At 39.1% G+C, this 17,660-nt stretch overlaps 1 pseudogene; it reads right to left on the reverse strand.

Moving 5' to 3' along the window:
* Positions 1–8,647, reverse strand: part of LOC117703143 (sentrin-specific protease 2-like) — a 41,674-nt pseudogene extending 33,027 nt beyond the window's left edge.
* Positions 8,648–17,660: the final 9,013 nt, after the last annotated feature.

The raw sequence follows: 17,660 nt of genomic DNA on the forward strand, positions 1-17,660 counted from the left end.
ATGTAGTCATAGGTCCTTGGTTTAATAATTGTGCAAGATATACATTTTATCTTGTGAATTTTCATTTTAATTCTTTTAATGTATATGTACAGATACATTTTGAGGTGATATAATACACAGCTATAAAGTACTAAAGGGGTATTATGAATAAAGAAGGATTAAATGTAGGGAAGGAAGGGTGGAAAAGGGAAGCTAATAAAAGTAAATAACAATAAAGATTTTTCAAAAGAGCCACATGAAAAGCTACTACTGTAGAATCCTACTAAACCTTTCGAATTCTTTCATTACTTTTATAACTGTTCTTTGAAATTCTGTGTCTTGGCGTTTGAATAGGTAATTGTCACTGAAGAATATTTCTATATGACTAGTGGGATTTCTTTTGTGTGGGTATATTGTCTTGACTTTTATATTTGTGTTTTGCTATTTGGCCCAGACATAACAGACTGTTAAACTGGTTGCGCTTCTGATGTGAGATTCTAGCCTGCCTCAGACTGAGCTGGTGAGGAAGCTGAGTGGCCTGAGAGATGTCTGGGAATGTGTGGATGATACAGAGTTAGAACTGGTAGTGTGGAGGCTGTAGAGACGGGGTTCTAGCAACTCTACTTTTTGCACCATTTTCATAGTTTGGGTTTTATTGCTGTGAAGAGACACCAGGACCAAGGCAACTCTTATAAAGGACAACATTTAATTGGGTCTGGCCTACAGGTTCAAAGGTTCAGTCTATTATCACCATGGCAGGTAGCACGGCAGCATCTAGGCAGGCATGGTGCTGGAGTTGCTGAGAGCTCTTCATCTTGTTCTAGAGGCAAACAGGAGATAACTGGCTCATGGGCAGCTAGGAGGAGGGTCTCAAAGCCCACACCCACAGTGAGACCCTTCATCCAAGGCCTCATGTAGTCCTACAAGGCCACACCTCCTAATATGGCCACTCCCTGAGTCAAGCATATTCAAACCACCACAATTATCTTCCTTCAAAATGTTACGTTCTTTGGTGGAATTTCTAGTTAAATTACTCTTAGCTGTAATTTTCTTCAATTTGACAGCTTAAACAAGGAATCTATGAAAGTTTTGGATGAAAGTATGCTACTCTATAGAAAATAAGTGAGGGCATAAAATATTTTTTTATAGAATACTATTCAGTCATGCTTTTTGGACAGACATTTAAAGTCAGTGAAATGCAGGAAAGTAGAGTGTCTTCCTGAACTACCTCACATTTTTTAATAATAAAGTATTTTAATAATTCTAAGAATATTTCATACAATGTATATCAATCATATTCACCCCACTCCTTTTCCCAACTTCTCCTAAATCTAACCCCCGACTTTGTTCCCATTTTTGTTTTGAAGAAGAGATTATCTCACAGCAGAAGTTTCATCCTCTCTCTCACAATATTTCTGACACCTCTTCTGTGATGTTTGTTGAACCTAACGTGTAAGTGTTGTGTTGTAAATGTATTAATTTGTAAATATATTAATTGACCAACATTCCATGGTCATGCTCAGTTGATCTCTACATATTTACCAATTGTGTTTTTCTGTTATGATTTCCATCTATGGCAAAAAGAAGCTTCTTTGATGATGAGTGAAAGCTACATTTATCTGTAGATACTAGGGCAAGCATTTAATGAGAAAGGATACTGGTTTAGAAAGTGGCAGTGGAAGGTTCTCCTCTAGGTTCCATGATTTCAGCAGTGACAAGGAACTCACTGAATTTCCAGCACGAGGCATGAATTTCCTTCTACTGAGTAAGACTTAAGTCCAATCAAATGACTAATGACCGAAGGTTGCACCCAGGGCACAAGTGCCTCTGTTTCATCTTTCATAGTATCTTATCATCATGAACATTGTTGTGGTTCACTGGCATTATATCTATATAGGACCCTTGATTGTTTTTCTTCAGTAGCATTTTATATGCAGCTTCCTCAACTAAGAGAGATAGTTGTCAGTGAGAATAATTCTAGGTCAGATTCAGATTGATTCCTCCAAATCCTGTGTCCAAAGTGTATGGTGTCTTAAGTAATGATGTCTTACCTTCTTTTTCTGGATGGCAACTTCAAGACAGTTTTGCCCAGCCTATATTGTTTGGGGGCTGTTTTGGACCAACTAACAACTTGGAAGGAGGTTTCCTGTGCCTGGCATTGGAGTTTTTGTTAAATAACCTCTGGTTTTAAAGGAAAGCATTGTTGTCTCAATTAATGTCACTTTAATTAAACTATATGTACACACACCAACTTATACACACACATATATTTATGTATACATATATTTAATATTAAGTATCTGCAAAACAATATAATTCCCAGTGGCTTTTTCAAGCATCCTTAATATTATTCATCCTTTATCCTTCCCTCTCCCTCTCTGTTGTCACTGTTCTTCCTTCCCAGGTATGTCTTCCTGACTTGCTTTTCCCATTTCCTCCTTCACAGCAACTGGGTACTATGTATTTGCATAACTTGAGCAAATTTCTTTCTTGGGTAGTGAGCAAAATCTGGTCTCCTATGACTGTACTATTTCTTATGTATGTTCCAATTACTATGATAAATAGTAAAAGAATTTTAAAGGGAGCAAAAGTTTCAATTGCTATTTCAAAATAACTTTTCTGTTTACTTTCAAGGATTAAGAATCATCTGTATTATGTCATTTAAAAAGACACCCCAATAGTACCTTATATTTACCGAGTAAAGACAAAGCTTTGAAATGTAAAGGTAAAAGTGATTGCTATGATGGTGTTTTAAATGTTAAATTTATTGAAAGCAAACCCAAGTCATAGTTAGAGAAGAAATCATTTGGGCTATTCACATACCATGAATTTTTTTCATGGAGTTTGCAATTTGCTGTGATTGTAGACGTTCTACTGAGCAAAATTTTGAGTTCAGAAATCTGGATGAAGTGTGGTGATGAGAGTGAATGGGGACTGAAATATAAGATATGATGGAAGTGTCAATTCTTGCTGCTGAAATGTGCTAATAAAGAACCAACCATAGCTCTGGATCCTGGTCACTGGATAGTTCCGTTCAGAAACCAGTGGGAAAGTCATTTTAACCTCCCTAATTGTCCCTGTTTTTGGATGTAACCCTCTTGGAGGGTGCTACATGGAAGCCAGATGGCTGCAAATGTTACTCTGCTTTACAAGCGTGGAGATGGCTGAATTGCTGCCAAAGCCATTGTCAAAATGTCCTATATCAAAACAAAACAAAAAATAAAAGTCCTCTGTTTTCCAAACTTCTGAAAATTCCACAATAGCTATAAAATACCAACCCCTCTGTTAGGTTTTGGCAGCTAAAAGGAAAAAAATTATCCATTCCCCAAGCATCTTGTTGTCTGAACTAACTGAGCAGTGGGGCAGCCAAAAAAGGAATTGCATCATTGAGAAGCTCATGAATTTTCAAACAAGCAGCCTTTGGAATTCAGAACTGCTCATAAGGGGCCAAGTGGAATGGGCTTGGTGCAGACACAAGCCACTAGCGAATAAGGCTGGAGGGGATTTGCAAAGCAGCAGCTACTCTCACCCTTAGGCAAATTGTGTGTCTGTGGATGCAGTCAAGGTGTCTTCTAGATATCAGAAGCACAGAATCAAAGGCAGCTCTCTTTGGATAAGAAAATAAAATAATAATGTAGGGCTGGATCATTTCAGCCTCTAAGTTGTAGTAACAACCAGAAACGGAAGCATTAAGAATACATTTATCATCTCTTGAAAGAGAGGGCTGACTACATCTTATTAACTCATTTTAAACCTTAAGTGCATATAGCAGAAAGGAAATGTTTAACAAATGGATACTGTAAATATATAATCTGCAAGGTGATATATTTAAAAATTATATGATGTAGTGAGTCTGGTCTCCTAGGTACTCATTCAGAACCTAAATCAGGCTTGAATCATTGGTTAAATAACTGATTTTTTTTTTTTTTTTTTGTAAAAGAATTAGGTTAAAATGTAGAAAACTTTTTTTTTGTTCCTTTGAGAGTGAGAATTGGAAGATACTTTAGCTGAAAGTCCTAAAAAAGGCAAATTAGCTTTTAAAGAGTTATTACCTCATAATACAAGCACAGGATCTGCTGAGGGCCCATTACTGTTCTTAGCCTTGCTTCAGTGGCAGGCCAGTCTCGCTTCTCCCACACACATTCTGCCTTATTCCCTAGATCTTTAGTTTCTCAGTTGTGACATTGCTGTCAGAAACATTAGAGGTTGCTGTTAGACATGTTTAGGAGGTTGCAGATAGATTCCTCAGACCACATAATGATAGAATATTTAGATATTTATATAGCATAAATTAAGAATAGACTCTTGAATTTTAATAATAGAGGTTGGAGTCAGTATCAGGTAAAAAATAAGCTAGATTGTGATACATGGCTGGCATGCCTTGGCCAACTGGCAGAACACTCTAGAACAAGCTATTTCTTTGAGGGTTCATCATTGGGCCATTGTCAGACACCTATTGCCCCTAAATTCGTGGTCATCATTGAAGAAGCTGATAGTGGAGGTTGTCTGATGCTTACACTTGCCACAGCTGGCTAACAAGTATTTCTGAGGGAATCTAGGTGGTGCCTGTCTGAATTCACTTGTTAGATGAAGAATGAGAAATTTGGGTAAGTCTCATAGAGCAAGCCGCAGGTGTGGATTTAGCTGCTAGGCCTCTCAGAGATAAAGACTGGGAAATGAGCAAAACTGTAGAGCTAGGAGACCAGTGAGCATGTCACAGAAGTTTGGTCCCAGAACCTGAATGGAAGCATCTTCTCAACAACATCTCCAGATCCAGGAAAGAGCCCAACTAACTGACATAAATTGGATAGAATGTTGACACCAAGTCAAAGTACTAGGACAATACTTTATAGTGTTACAATCAAGAGTGAAAAGTTGTGGTCTCAGGGCAAAGTTGGGTCTTACTTACTAAAGTGAAAGTCAATTAAGAAAGACTCCCCAAATGTCTCATCCACTCTCTAACTCAAATACACCTGGGAATTTACAGTTTGCCTTTATTCTGTTAATATTGAGCATCCTCTATGAATGTTAAAATCCCCAAGAATCCAGCTTCAGGAAATATACAGTAGTTGATCTTTCTATCTTTCTGTGACTGTGAATTGCAATTATTTTGTAAAAAAAAAAAAATGTTATTTTAAGCCTGGTATGGTGGTACTCACCTTTAATTCCCAGAAGGCAGAGGCAGAGGCAAAGGCAGAGACAGAGTCAAGCAAATCTCTGTGGTTTTGAGGCCAATGGGGCCTGAATAACAAGTTCCAGGCCAGCCAGGACTACATTTGTGTTTCTGTCTAAAAACTAAAAATGTTTCTTACCACTTCCTAGGACAACAGCTATAAGAGCTTCCTGGGTGGAATAGGGTCAGTTATAGTGTGGTAGGGTTAGTTATTGCTGGAGAAGAGGGACAGGTAAGGGAGTGGCAGACAAGGTCAGAATGGTAAGAGTGAGTGGGTTAAGAGTTAGTTAAAGTGAGCTCTGTTCTTAACTGAAGAGCAAGCGGACTCTTGTATTGTTGAGGAGGAGCGTCTTTTCATGGAATGTTTAAAGACCCTCTCCCTACTCCTTGATTTTTCTTGGAAAACACTCGGGAGAGTTTAAGAGGGGTAGATGGAGATGATAAGATAAGGGACTGGTCTAGTAGAAAAGGCTGACCTTAGACTGAAGAAAAGTATTAAGGAAATCGTTTGATGCTGTTGCTATGACTTCCACTGGACTCACATCTAACACAATGAAATTTAGCTCAGGAACTACACTTTGATAGAAATTGTCTGTTGCTGGTAACCTTTGTTCTTTTGGGTCTAAAAGGTGACATGCGGCACTAGAGAGCATGCCTCTCTTCTTTGTGCTGCTCTGTAGCCTTTTGGCATCTGAGAAGATTGTTCTAGTGTTGTGGTTTATATGTGGTCACTGCATGACTCTGGTCAACCATTCCCAGGGCAGTGTGTGTCCTTAGAACTGAGCTCTGAAGCTGACATGCTCAATAGGACAGAAGCCTTTTGGACTCTCTCTTTCTCTCTTCTCTCTAACTTAAAAAAGTCTACAGAACAACACATTCAATAGGACCAAATAAGTCCACATCAATGAAGAGGGACAAAGGAAGTAATAGTTTGGGTGAAGGAAGTGCTAGGTGTGAAATCTGATGAAATCAAAGAGAAATCAGAGGAGATGCGATGAAGTTTCCTGGCATGGAACACAGAACACAACGGGTCCAGGGTAAAAACTTGGACCTTTAAGATTTCAGAGCCCAGGAATGAACACGGATCGCACCAGAGGACAGCAGAACATAGTGCCACTCAGGGCACATGGGCAACTGTGAATGCAGGTTCGATTCTTGAACTTCTTGTGGAACTTTAAATTCTCAAAAGTAGGCTGCAAAGTTTAAAATTAATTGTTGGTGTGTAGTTCTCACACATTTATGAGGCATAAGGTGCTATATCAACATACACACATATACACACCTACACACACACATACACACATACACATACATATACACCCATACACACACATACACATATATACACATATATATGTATACATCATCACACACACACATAACACACAGAGACACAGACACACACACAGACAGACAGACAGACAGACACACACACACACACACACACACACACACACTATGGGTAGTGGCCAAACTCAGTATAATTAGTGAATCTCTCACCTTAATCTTCTATCATGGCTGAAAGGTGGGTGCATTTAAAGCTTCCTGCCTTGAGAGGCCCCACTGAAAGCTTGGCCAGGCCTCAGCCGTGCTGCTTGCCTTTGCTGCCTGTCTGAGAGAGGATGATGTTTGGTTGTCAGAGACCTTAAAAATGGACCCCTAAATATTTTCATTTTTATGGGCAAAAGAAGTGTTTATGTATGTTTGTGTATGTAAATGTGTAGGTGCGTGTGTGTCTGTGTGTGTTTTCTTTCTTCTCCAGCACAAAATGATCTGAATTCTGGTAACTTTATGTTTTCTCAAACACTAAACTGTATTTCCAACTCAAATCACAGAGTCTGCTGGCTAGGAGGCAACTGTGATGGCTTCAGTAGCTCAGATGTGTCTGAATCTCTCTGTGTCAGATAAACCTGCCTTATCGTTTCTTACTCCACTGGAGCTGGAGAGCCCTGCCTGCCACACACAGGGCTCACAAAGTACCAGAGAAACAGTAGATGAAGTAACATCTGCTTGAGGTTGAAAGAAAGATGACCAAGGAAAGTACCTCCCTGGCCTTTCCCCTCCTGGCTCATATTGTCTCCGTTGCCTTATACTGCGGAGACAACTCTTACCTAAAATATGTGGTGAACAGAGTTTGATTGATACCTTTATTATTTTTTACAAATCAACCAGATCTGTTAGAAAGCTTCTGGGGTCTAAGGATGGTGCTGGCACCTTAAGTGGGTAAGGCTGGCTGATAGGAGGATTCTGAAGGTCCTTGCAAAAGTCCATGCATGGTAGAACCCGAACCTTCCAACACTTCCCTTTTAGGCTAGGGGTATATTAAGTCCCCTTACCTGACACATGATCTGGTAGGAAGTAAATCTTGGTTTTGTTTATTTATCTATGTTTGGGCATTTACTGTGTGACGCTAATGGTGTTAAGTAATACCCAGGACAGAGGAGCAAATCCAGGACTTGGCACTTTTCCTCAAAACGTTCCAATCACATTAGAGAAGTGAAGCACTCTCAATGAAGTAGACTTGAACAAAGAGGCATATTAATATCTGTCTGGTTGTGTGGTAAAGATGATGTATGTTTCAAGAAAACGGAAGTGTTTGTAAAGGACTGTCAAAATGCAGGGGCAGGGGGAGGCATTGTATTCAGGACTGAGCCAAAAGAATCTATATTGTTTTGTTTTGCTTTGGGACAGGGTCTCACTGTGTAGCCAAGGATGGCCTCAAACTCACAGAGGTCCACCTGCCTCTGACACCCTGAGAACTGGAACTAAAGGTGTGTGCCAGCCACTGCCATATTACCTGACCAGAAAGACGGTTCTAATTGTAACATTATTATCGAGCACAAATTGCAACAAATAAGATATAAACTCTCCTACGTCTTTCATTCCAGCTGTTGGGGGTCAGGTGGGTATAGGGGGTGAGTGTGGGGTGATGTGTATCTTTGTGAGGCTAGACTGGTCTATCTACATAGTGAGTTCCAGGCCAACCTGGGCTACATAGTGAGACCTCATATAAAACAATAATATGTATTCTCAAGATGTTTTCATAAAAACAGCTATCTGTCTCAATATAAAATGTGTTTGAAATTAGTAAGGCAAAAATGCATGATGGAAACAATTTGATGTTACTAGAGTAAAATGCTAAAATTAAAACACTAGAAGAAAGTCCAGGTAAGTCTTATTTGGACTGTGCAGTTTTAGATCTCGTAGCCTTTCCCACAAACTCTGCATTTCCTCCTTGTCCTGGAAACATCTGCAGGCTCAGCTTCACCAGGTCACCGTTCTTGTAAGGCTCCATTCACCCGGGGCTGAGTGGCAGATGGCCTCTGCAGTTTTCCACGGCCCTCGGCCGTCACCTTTCTTCTCTCTCCCAGCTTGCGTTCCTGGTTCATGCTCACTCACAGGCTTCTGTTGACATTTGAAATTGTGATTCCGGATGAGGTCCAATCCTCTCAACACTGTCAGGCTTTTTGCAGGACGCTTTCTGCTTGAACACATTTACGTGGCTGCTTTGCTCATCAGGCAACCCATGAGAGCTGGACACTCTTTAAATTCCTGCCACTCCTACGCTGATCCTCAATCTGTTTCTCATAACTCTGAATCTCCCCGACTTCTGTCATTTCAAGTCAAAGGTGGTTTTTCTTCTCTCTGTGCTGCATCTTCAATGCACCCGTCAGATGGTGGTAAAAGCGGTATGAAGACAGAGGGGCTCTCTGCTTGATCCTGAGTGTTCCTTGCGCTCAGTTTCATTTTTCTTTCTTCAGTTCTCTAGATTTATTAAATTAAACTCTTCATTTGGAGTCAATTGCAAATTCATATTCAGTTGTAATAAATACTACAGACTGGCCTTGTGTTTTCCTTATTCAATTTAATCAATAGGAAAAAATCATTGAAACTCTAGAGAATAATATCAAAACTATAATGGCGCCAACAGCCTTAGGATACAGGCTTTCTATTAACACAGAGAATCCTTTTAAATCACACAGGCCTCCAATCCTACCCCTATGCCAATCTAAAGCATGTTTTTTACTTCTGATTTCATGAATATCCTTCACCACTCAACATGAGTGTCTGGTGATTTGCTGTTGCTTGTACCCAAAGACCCTTCCTTTTAATAGTTGTGTAGTATAAATTGACACTGATTGATAAATGTATTTGGGTGCTTGCCACAGTGTGCATGTGGGCTGTTTCTACATTTTGACTATATGAATAAAGTTGATACCAACCCTGTGTACAACTTTGCTGGTAAGTATACGTCTTTATATTTTTTAGGGATAATGTCTATAAGTAATGGTGGGTAATAGATTCTTTGGAAGAGGAGCTGTAGCATTTTGTATTACCTCTGTAAATGTGTGACTCAGATTTCTATGCCATCACTAGCATTTGGTGTGGTCAAGGCTTTTTCTTTTTTCTTTTTAGCAGGGTCTCACTTGAAACCAGGTTTACCTGGAACTCACTGTGTATTCAAGACTGGCTACAAACTCACAGCTATTCTATCTCAGATCTGGGATGATAGCTGTAAGCTACCAGACCCAGCGTCTTGGCATCCCCACATTTAAAATTTTAGTTTTATTGGTATGGGACAGTAGTATCTTTTAATTTTTGTATGTACATATTTTTTTAAATTAAAATGTTCTCCTTGTCTTTTCCTCTTCCAACCCTCCCACATACCCCTCCTATTATAATAGTTTTAATCTCTAACCTCTCATAGCTCAGATGCTGAACTTCTAGCTTTGTTTACTTGAATCTGCATATCTGATGAAGTGTCTCATGTGGTTTGAATGTTTCCTAACTAGATCACCCAGTGTTATGGCTGTGTATTAAGGCTTATCACAGGCTTTAAGCACTACTTCTTTGTCAGCTGTGTGTTTTGAACATATTTTCTCTGACTCTGTAGCTTGTTATTTACTTACTGATAGGGACTGTTTACAAAAAGAAACTTTAAAATTTGAAAGTTTTTAATTATTTGGTTTTCCTTTCAGTAGTGCTTTGAATGTAAAAGCTGAGCGTCCACTTAGCTCCAGAACCTTGAGACGTTGCTAAGTCATTGTAACTTTGCGTGCTGTATGTATACTGAGCTCTTTTCTAGGTTAGTTCTCACACCGAGTGTGAGATTTAGCATAGGCTTTCCTTTTTGCCCATGGATCTCCACTGACTCCAACACTGCTTGTTGAAAACATTGGTTTTATTTCTTCTTTAATTCTCTTGAATTCCTTTGACATCTTTGTCAGGAATCAGTCAGCACGTTTCTGTGGGGCTGTTTCTGTTCTCTCCTCTGTTCTGCTCATGTGGTGTTTAGCCTCCCACAGATACCACAAGATCCTGGTTTCTGTAGTAGGTGATTCCTGAAACTGGAGAGACTGATGTCTCTCTCAGTCAATTCTTTTATAAAGTTGTTGAAGCCCATTTGATCCTTTGTCTTTCAACATGAAGTTAAAGCGATATTGTCAATAGACAGAAAAAAACACTTGAGATTTTGACAAGCATTGCACGGTCTGTCACATGTTCTAATATGTGTTCAAGCTATATCTTTTTATTTATTTAGATCTCCTTTGTCCTCCTTTTCCACTATCAATAGTATCAGTATAAACATTCTGCATGTTTGCTAGGTTTACACACACACATACACACACACACACACACACACACACACACACACACACACACAGAGTTTGTAAATTGTGTGCTCAAAGGTTTGCTATTAGTATATAAAAATACAATTAATTTTTGTATGTTTCCCTTCTATCCTGCATACTTCCTGAACTTACTGACTGCAGGACTTTTGATGAATGAATTTGATACATACACCATCAACTCATCTCCAACAGATTTATACATTATTTACTTCTTTTTCCTGGTTTATTGCAGAAGATAAACAAAGGTCTTTTTTGTTATTTCCCGCTCTTGTAAGAACAGTGTTAATCCTTAGGTGAAGCATACTCTACCACATCCATGTTCTCCTGAGCATTTTTGAAGAATGTTTGGTGGCTTTTATCAAATGCTTAGTTGACATGATTTTGTACCTTTTTTTAGTGTGTCAACTTGGTGGATTAAATTAACTGGTTTTGGAAGGCCGAATTTCCATGGAATCCAAAAAATAAATCGTATTTGTTCCTAGCATGTACTTAATTTTTCATTTAGTTGAGTTCTATTAATAAAATGTAATTAAAGGTTTTTAGCTGTGTGTCTTAGAGATACATTGGTTTGTAGGCTTTTACATTTGCTGTTGTCTTGTTTTTAACCCTAGTTTTGTTATCATTGTTATGCCAGCCTTGCAAAGTGAATTTTCTCCTCTGTATCCTTAAGGAGACTTTGAGAATTGGTGTCAAATTTACCTGAACATTTGGCAGAGACATCTTGTCAAATCATGTGGGCCTAAAAATACTTTACAGATTATTTTTTTTTTTGTTTTTTGTTTTTGTTTTTAATGATGTGTATCTGTTGTGAGTGTGTGAGGTTAATTCAAGTACCTGTGGAGGCCAGAGGAGGACACTGAATGCTCTGAAGGTGGAGTTAAAGTTGATTGTCAGGTGCCTGGCACAGATGCTGGGAAAGAAACCTGGGTCTTCTGAGAGAACAGCACATTCTTACCACTGAGCCATCTGTCAGGGACCCATGAATATTTCTTTGATCCATCTCTCCAGCCCCATGGATATTTATTTATTTATTTTTAAAATGATTGATTTGATTTCCTTAATGTTGCAGGAATATTTTCATTGTCTGCTTCATACTGAATACATTATTACATGTGGTATGTTTAAAGAAATCCATGCTAAGTATTCCATTATTATCACTTTCTTGTCTTTACAATTTGTAATGGTATCCCTTGTTTCACACCTATCAGCTGGCTGAGCAAGCCACAGGGAGCAGGCCACTAAGGAGCACCCCTCTATATCAGCTCCTGCTTCCATGTTCCTCCTGACTTCCATGCATGATAACTACAAGCTGTCAGAGGAAATAAACTGTTTCTTCCCCAGGTTGCATTTGGTCATGGTATTTTATCACAACAGTAGAATCCATAAGTAATATGCAGGGCTCCAGCCCTCAACAAAGAACTGTATGTATCTAAGGAATGACAAGTGTGGGAGAAATATTCTTCCCCAGAGATGGGGCTCTTAGTTGATTATCCAATATCAAGTGATCAGCTTTGAAATCATATACATGCAAGAAACACTGCACGAATTAAGCAGCTTTATTTATGTGTTTGTGCATTTACACATATGTAATAATCACCTGGAAATGGAGGGTGTGAATTGGAGAGGCAGTAGTGGTGTCGCTGTTGGTTATGAGGCAGGTTGGAGGGAAGAAAGGGGAGGGAAAGAAATAGCGTAGTTATATTTTAATGTAAAAAAAATCACAGGAAACATGCTTAATAAAATATTTCTGGAATTCAGTAACTGTTCATAAATGTATTATCTTTTCCTTATTCAAAATAAATTAAATAAAAAAGAAATACTACCTAAAACTTTTGTTTCTTACTTGGCTAGATAGAGAAGGCATTTGTCAGACTTTTCTAGTTGGGTAACTTCCTTAGCACCAACTGGTGTTAAAGAGGTAAGAAGGGTCCAGTGAACTCACTTCTATGCCATTGTTTGAGACTTAAGGTGATTAGCTGAACTTTGAGCTTTCAGAGTCTGTCTTGTTAAGGCTTTCAATAAATGTGTATAATAGTAAATTGTGTGTGTGTGTGTGTGTGTGTGTGTGTGTGTATTTCCCCATGATGTTTAGTTGTACTTAATTAGGGGGAAGATAGAAAATTGTGTGTATTTCATGTTCTTGGCAGAACCTGTGCTCTACTTTCAATAGCTAAAACATGTTGCATTACCTAATCCTCATCTGTGCTTAGAGAAATTTATGACAGATGGACCACATGCATGGTCACAGTTTCATCCAACCTGACAATGCTGTTTTAGAACAATGTCCAGTTCTGGCTGAGGAAGCTATGGTTTGGCCTTCCACTCATGTTTATTCATGTGAGTTATAGGCCAGGTTCTATGTTTGGGACTATAGTATTTCAGATCTGTAAATTACAGTTGTCCTTCTACCTTTCCCAAGTTATTTGGAGTCAGCCCTTTATTCAAAGTGAGCCTATAAAGGGGAAATGACTGCATGTGAATCCCCTCATACCCGATTTAGTCTTCTCAGATGTACCATCTTTTATTCATAGAGTTCAGCTCTCTGTTCTTACTCTGAGCTAGAAATTCAAGCCTTCTGAGGTCAGCAAAGAACAATATTATCAGACCTGCATGTCATATTGTCTGGAGCTAAAAGGAAGAGATACTTGCCAAGATTCAGTTTACTAAGACCAGAGTCCAGGCTCTTGAGGATGCCTTCTGTTATGTGTAGCAGAAATGATAGAATGCTTGCACATGTGAGAAACACTGTTTTACTGCTGTGAGGCTGTGTAGTGTGTTCTGTAGATGGCGTGTCATAGATCCATTTCCCGTCTACTGCTTTCTATTTCCTGCCATTCTTTAATACTTCCGGTTCTCCACACAATCCTCTTTTCCAGGATGCCAGGCATGCACAAGGACTACGTCCATGCCTACCTTCAGGTGTGCATGTGCTAGGCAGTGAAAGTCCTATCTTCTGTCAATGTGTTAATTGGGTAATGTAAGGTGGGAGGTGTGAAAAAGACCTTCTGGGGAGCCCAGGAACCACATGTTCACCAATATAGTACTCTAAATGTTGCGCATTCATGTGGCACTCACATCTTGTATCCTAATGGATGTAGCTGCCAACAGAAATAAGGAAAAATGGGATGTCAGCCACTCAATGAACTCAGCTGCATTCTGGGGGCATCCTGCAGTATGCCCGGCCTCTTTTGCAGGAGGTCAGATGGCAGAGAAACACAGCCCATTTTAATCAGAGCATGTCATTTGCATTTCTGTAAATGTGTCATGTCCCATAGACTAGGTGCGAATAATTATTTCAAGTAAAAGTACTTTAAAATACAAAATTAAATTTAGCTCTGCAGCTTCTGGAGTCATGTTTTAAGTGCTCAAGAATTCTATGTGAACAGGCCCATATACTGATCAAAGATTAAGTGTTGCAGAAATTCAGGAATTTAGTACCTCATCACTTCTTAATCTTTCTTTCCCTGCAGGCTTTTGCTTTGCTTAGATGTATCATTTCCCATCATATTGCTTTCCTATTTGATCCCAAGGACAGTTCCCTTTCTTTCTCTATCTCTTTGCATCTGTTCTGCTGCCAATCTTTGTTCTGAATAATTGTTTTTTCCCCTATTTACACAAATGATTTATTTATTTATTTATTTATTTAATTGCAGAATCTCTTTAATACATTTTGGATTAGTTAAAAGAGAAAGTGTACTACATACATATGTATATATGTTTAAAATTTTGATTTTTATTGTGTATTTTATTTATTTACATTTCAAATGTTATCCCCTTTCCCGTTTCCCCTCTGGAAATTCCCTACCCCATCCTCCCTCCTCCTGCTTCTATGAGGGTGTTCTCCCACCCACCTACTCCAGCTTCCCCACCCTGGCATTCACCTACACTGGGGTTTTGAGCCTTCCCAGGACCAAGGGCCTCTCTTCCAATAATGTCCGACAAGGCCATCCTCTGCTACATATGAGACTGGAGCCATGGGTCTCTCCATGTATACTCTTTGGTTGGTGGTTTAGTCCCTGGGAGCTCTGGAGGTTCTGGTTGGTTGATATTGTTGTTCCTCCTATGGGGATGCAAACCCCTTCAGCTCCTTCAGTCCTTTCTCTAACTCCTCCATTGAGGACCCTGTGCTCAGTTCAATGGTTGGCTGCGAGCATCTGCCTCTGTATTAGTCAGGCTCTGGCAGAGCCTCTTAGGAGACAACTATATCAGGCTCCTGTCAGCAAGCACTTCATGGCATCTTCAACAGTGTCTGGGTTTGGTGTCTATATATGGGATGGATCCCCAGATGGGGTAGTCTCTTGATGTCCTTTTCTTCAGTCTCTGCTCCATATTTTGTTTTTGTATTTCTTCCCTTGAGTATTGTTCTTAACTCTTGCTAATGAATAGACCTTTGCCACCTCCTCCTGGTTTTGTATTTCTTAGTTCACAGTGATCTCAATCTGCTCACACTTAGCCTAGGACACTTAACAGCTGATTTGTATCTTGCACTTAGCTAGATCCTTTCCTCCTGACTCTAGTCAAGATTCCCTAGAAGTTTAGTCAGTAGCTGTCTTGTTTTGGACTACATTCTCGATGCACTTGTCCTCATAATATTGATCTCACGCCTCTCCACCAAAAATTTTGAGCAATAATGCTTTATTAGTATTCTACAACAGAGCTTAACTTCTAGACTTATTTTTGTGAAAAATTTCAAAGTGTGCTTGAAGCTGAGCAAGCAATACTTTATACTGTTGAACTAGTGGAGCTAAAAGTGGAGCTCACACCATCAGCTTCATGAAGAAAGCTAGAACATAAACCTCAGAGGATAAGACCTGTAGAAAGTTTTGTCCTCTCCTTAGAGCACTAGTGAAGACAATCTGAAAGGTACTAGATACTCTGTTCTGTTGGCAACAGTTTAGGTGGCAGCATTTCTATTCACAGAAACATTTTGTAATAGAAATATCATGAAGTTCAACCCCGTAGACATTGTGCTTTTTTTTTGACTATTTGGGTTTATAGTCTTGCTTGTTCCTTGACTATTTGCATCTATTGTATTGCTAGTTCCTCAACCTAGAACTGACCTTAATACTTGCATGTAATTAAAATGATATAAAAGCAGAAAAGAGGAAGGGGGATGGGATAGGGAAGGTTTCTAGGGAGGGGAAATGGGGAAAGGGGATGAAATCTGAAATGTAAATAAATAAACTATCCAATAGAAAAATTTAAAAACTGAAAAAAGATTACATCAACCCGTGAGCATGGAAGTTCTCTCTGTCTTCTGGTATCTTCTTCAATTTCTATCTGCACTCTTGGTGTCTTGAACTTTTCATTCAATAAATTTGTGCCTCAGTCACCCATATAAGAGAGGCTTCTTTTTACAGCATATGGTGGTTAACTCAGACCCACACCTGATCAAGGGGCAAAGGAAAGGATACTGGGGAATGCTGATCCCTAACTGGACACCTGCATAGTACTCCTCCACCCAAGACTTATGGATAATGGCACAAGAAGGGGCAGGAAGACTCTAAGAGTCAAGAGTGGTGCATGACTACCAGGAAAAATTATTTTTTAGACATAGTAAGGCAGTTGCATATATAAATTCACAGTGGCTGAAACAGCATGTACAATACCTATGAAGTCTCAGGCCATACAGAATTCCAGCATGAAGAAAGGAGGTAGAGATAAAATCCCACCCTTAGCTCAGGAGTTGCTGGTATTTGATGGTTTCTAGGAGGGGGAGAATTGGTTTTCTTTAAGAGTGCAGCCCCTGGTAGGTAGTAGAGGGTTCATATGATCATGCATAATAAAAGAATTTTCAAATAAAAATAAGGGGAAAATTTCAACCATATTTACTATTTAGCATTTGTCATTTAAGCTTTATGGTATATTTTAAGCAATTTCTGAATTTACTATCTATTTTAATAATCTTTGTTACAAATACTATAAAACAATGACAAATTTCTGATTCTGAATCTTGTAAGTAACTATTTTTATGGCAATGTCTAAGGACAGAGAATCAGATCCAATAGAATATAGATATTCATCTCTCTCTCTCCCTCCCTCTCTCTCTCTCTCTCTCTCTCTCTCTGTGCATGTATATGTACATGAGAATCACATGTGTGTGTGTGCATGAATGTAAGAGACTGGCTTGCCTAAACACAGACAGACAGGATGGTCCTCCAATGGCAGTTTGTGAGTGGCTCCTGCTTAGTTTAATAAGCTGCTAACTTCCGAATCAATGATGCACCCCAAGTCTAAGGCTGAAAGCCCGGGGTTCCCTGGAGATCCATTGATTTTAGTTCTGTCTTTAGTAGCATTTGATGTCTAAAGTAGTGGAAAGAGAAAACACATCCAGTCAAGAAAATCAAGCTTGAGAATCATCTAGCTTCCCCCTCCTCTCTGCTTTTGCTCCACCCTCCACCTATAACCTATTGAATGGTGCTGTGATGAATCTTCCTCTTTCTGTTCCTTGATGTACTTGCCAATTATCTTTGGCAATGCGCTCATAGATCCGTTCAGATGCATTCTTTGGTAGCTTTCTTTATATCTTTTAATTCAGTGAAATTCACATAAGATTACCCAGGAAATTATCACATCCTATAACCTCAGTACTTCTAATCATTAAATGTTTTTTAGTGTTGCTACTTATATATCATATAAGCAAAAAGTCACCATCTATGAGTCATGTACACACTGGTCAGTAATGCGCGCTTGCTCAGCATGATATACTTACATAATAAAAAAGGCTTTGCCCTGCCTTTTTACCAGTTAGTGTTAATATAGTTCTTTTTTAAATCCACAAACATTATCTTTGGGATTGAAGATATATAGGCTTAAGAGTATATTATTTTGTCTTCCAAATCATGAAGCCAAGTTCTTAGGACTGAAACTAGGTT

The sequence above is a fragment of the Arvicanthis niloticus genome, chromosome 2 (assembly GCF_011762505.2).
Source record: "Arvicanthis niloticus isolate mArvNil1 chromosome 2, mArvNil1.pat.X, whole genome shotgun sequence".
Classification (NCBI taxonomy): Eukaryota; Metazoa; Chordata; class Mammalia; order Rodentia; family Muridae; genus Arvicanthis; species Arvicanthis niloticus.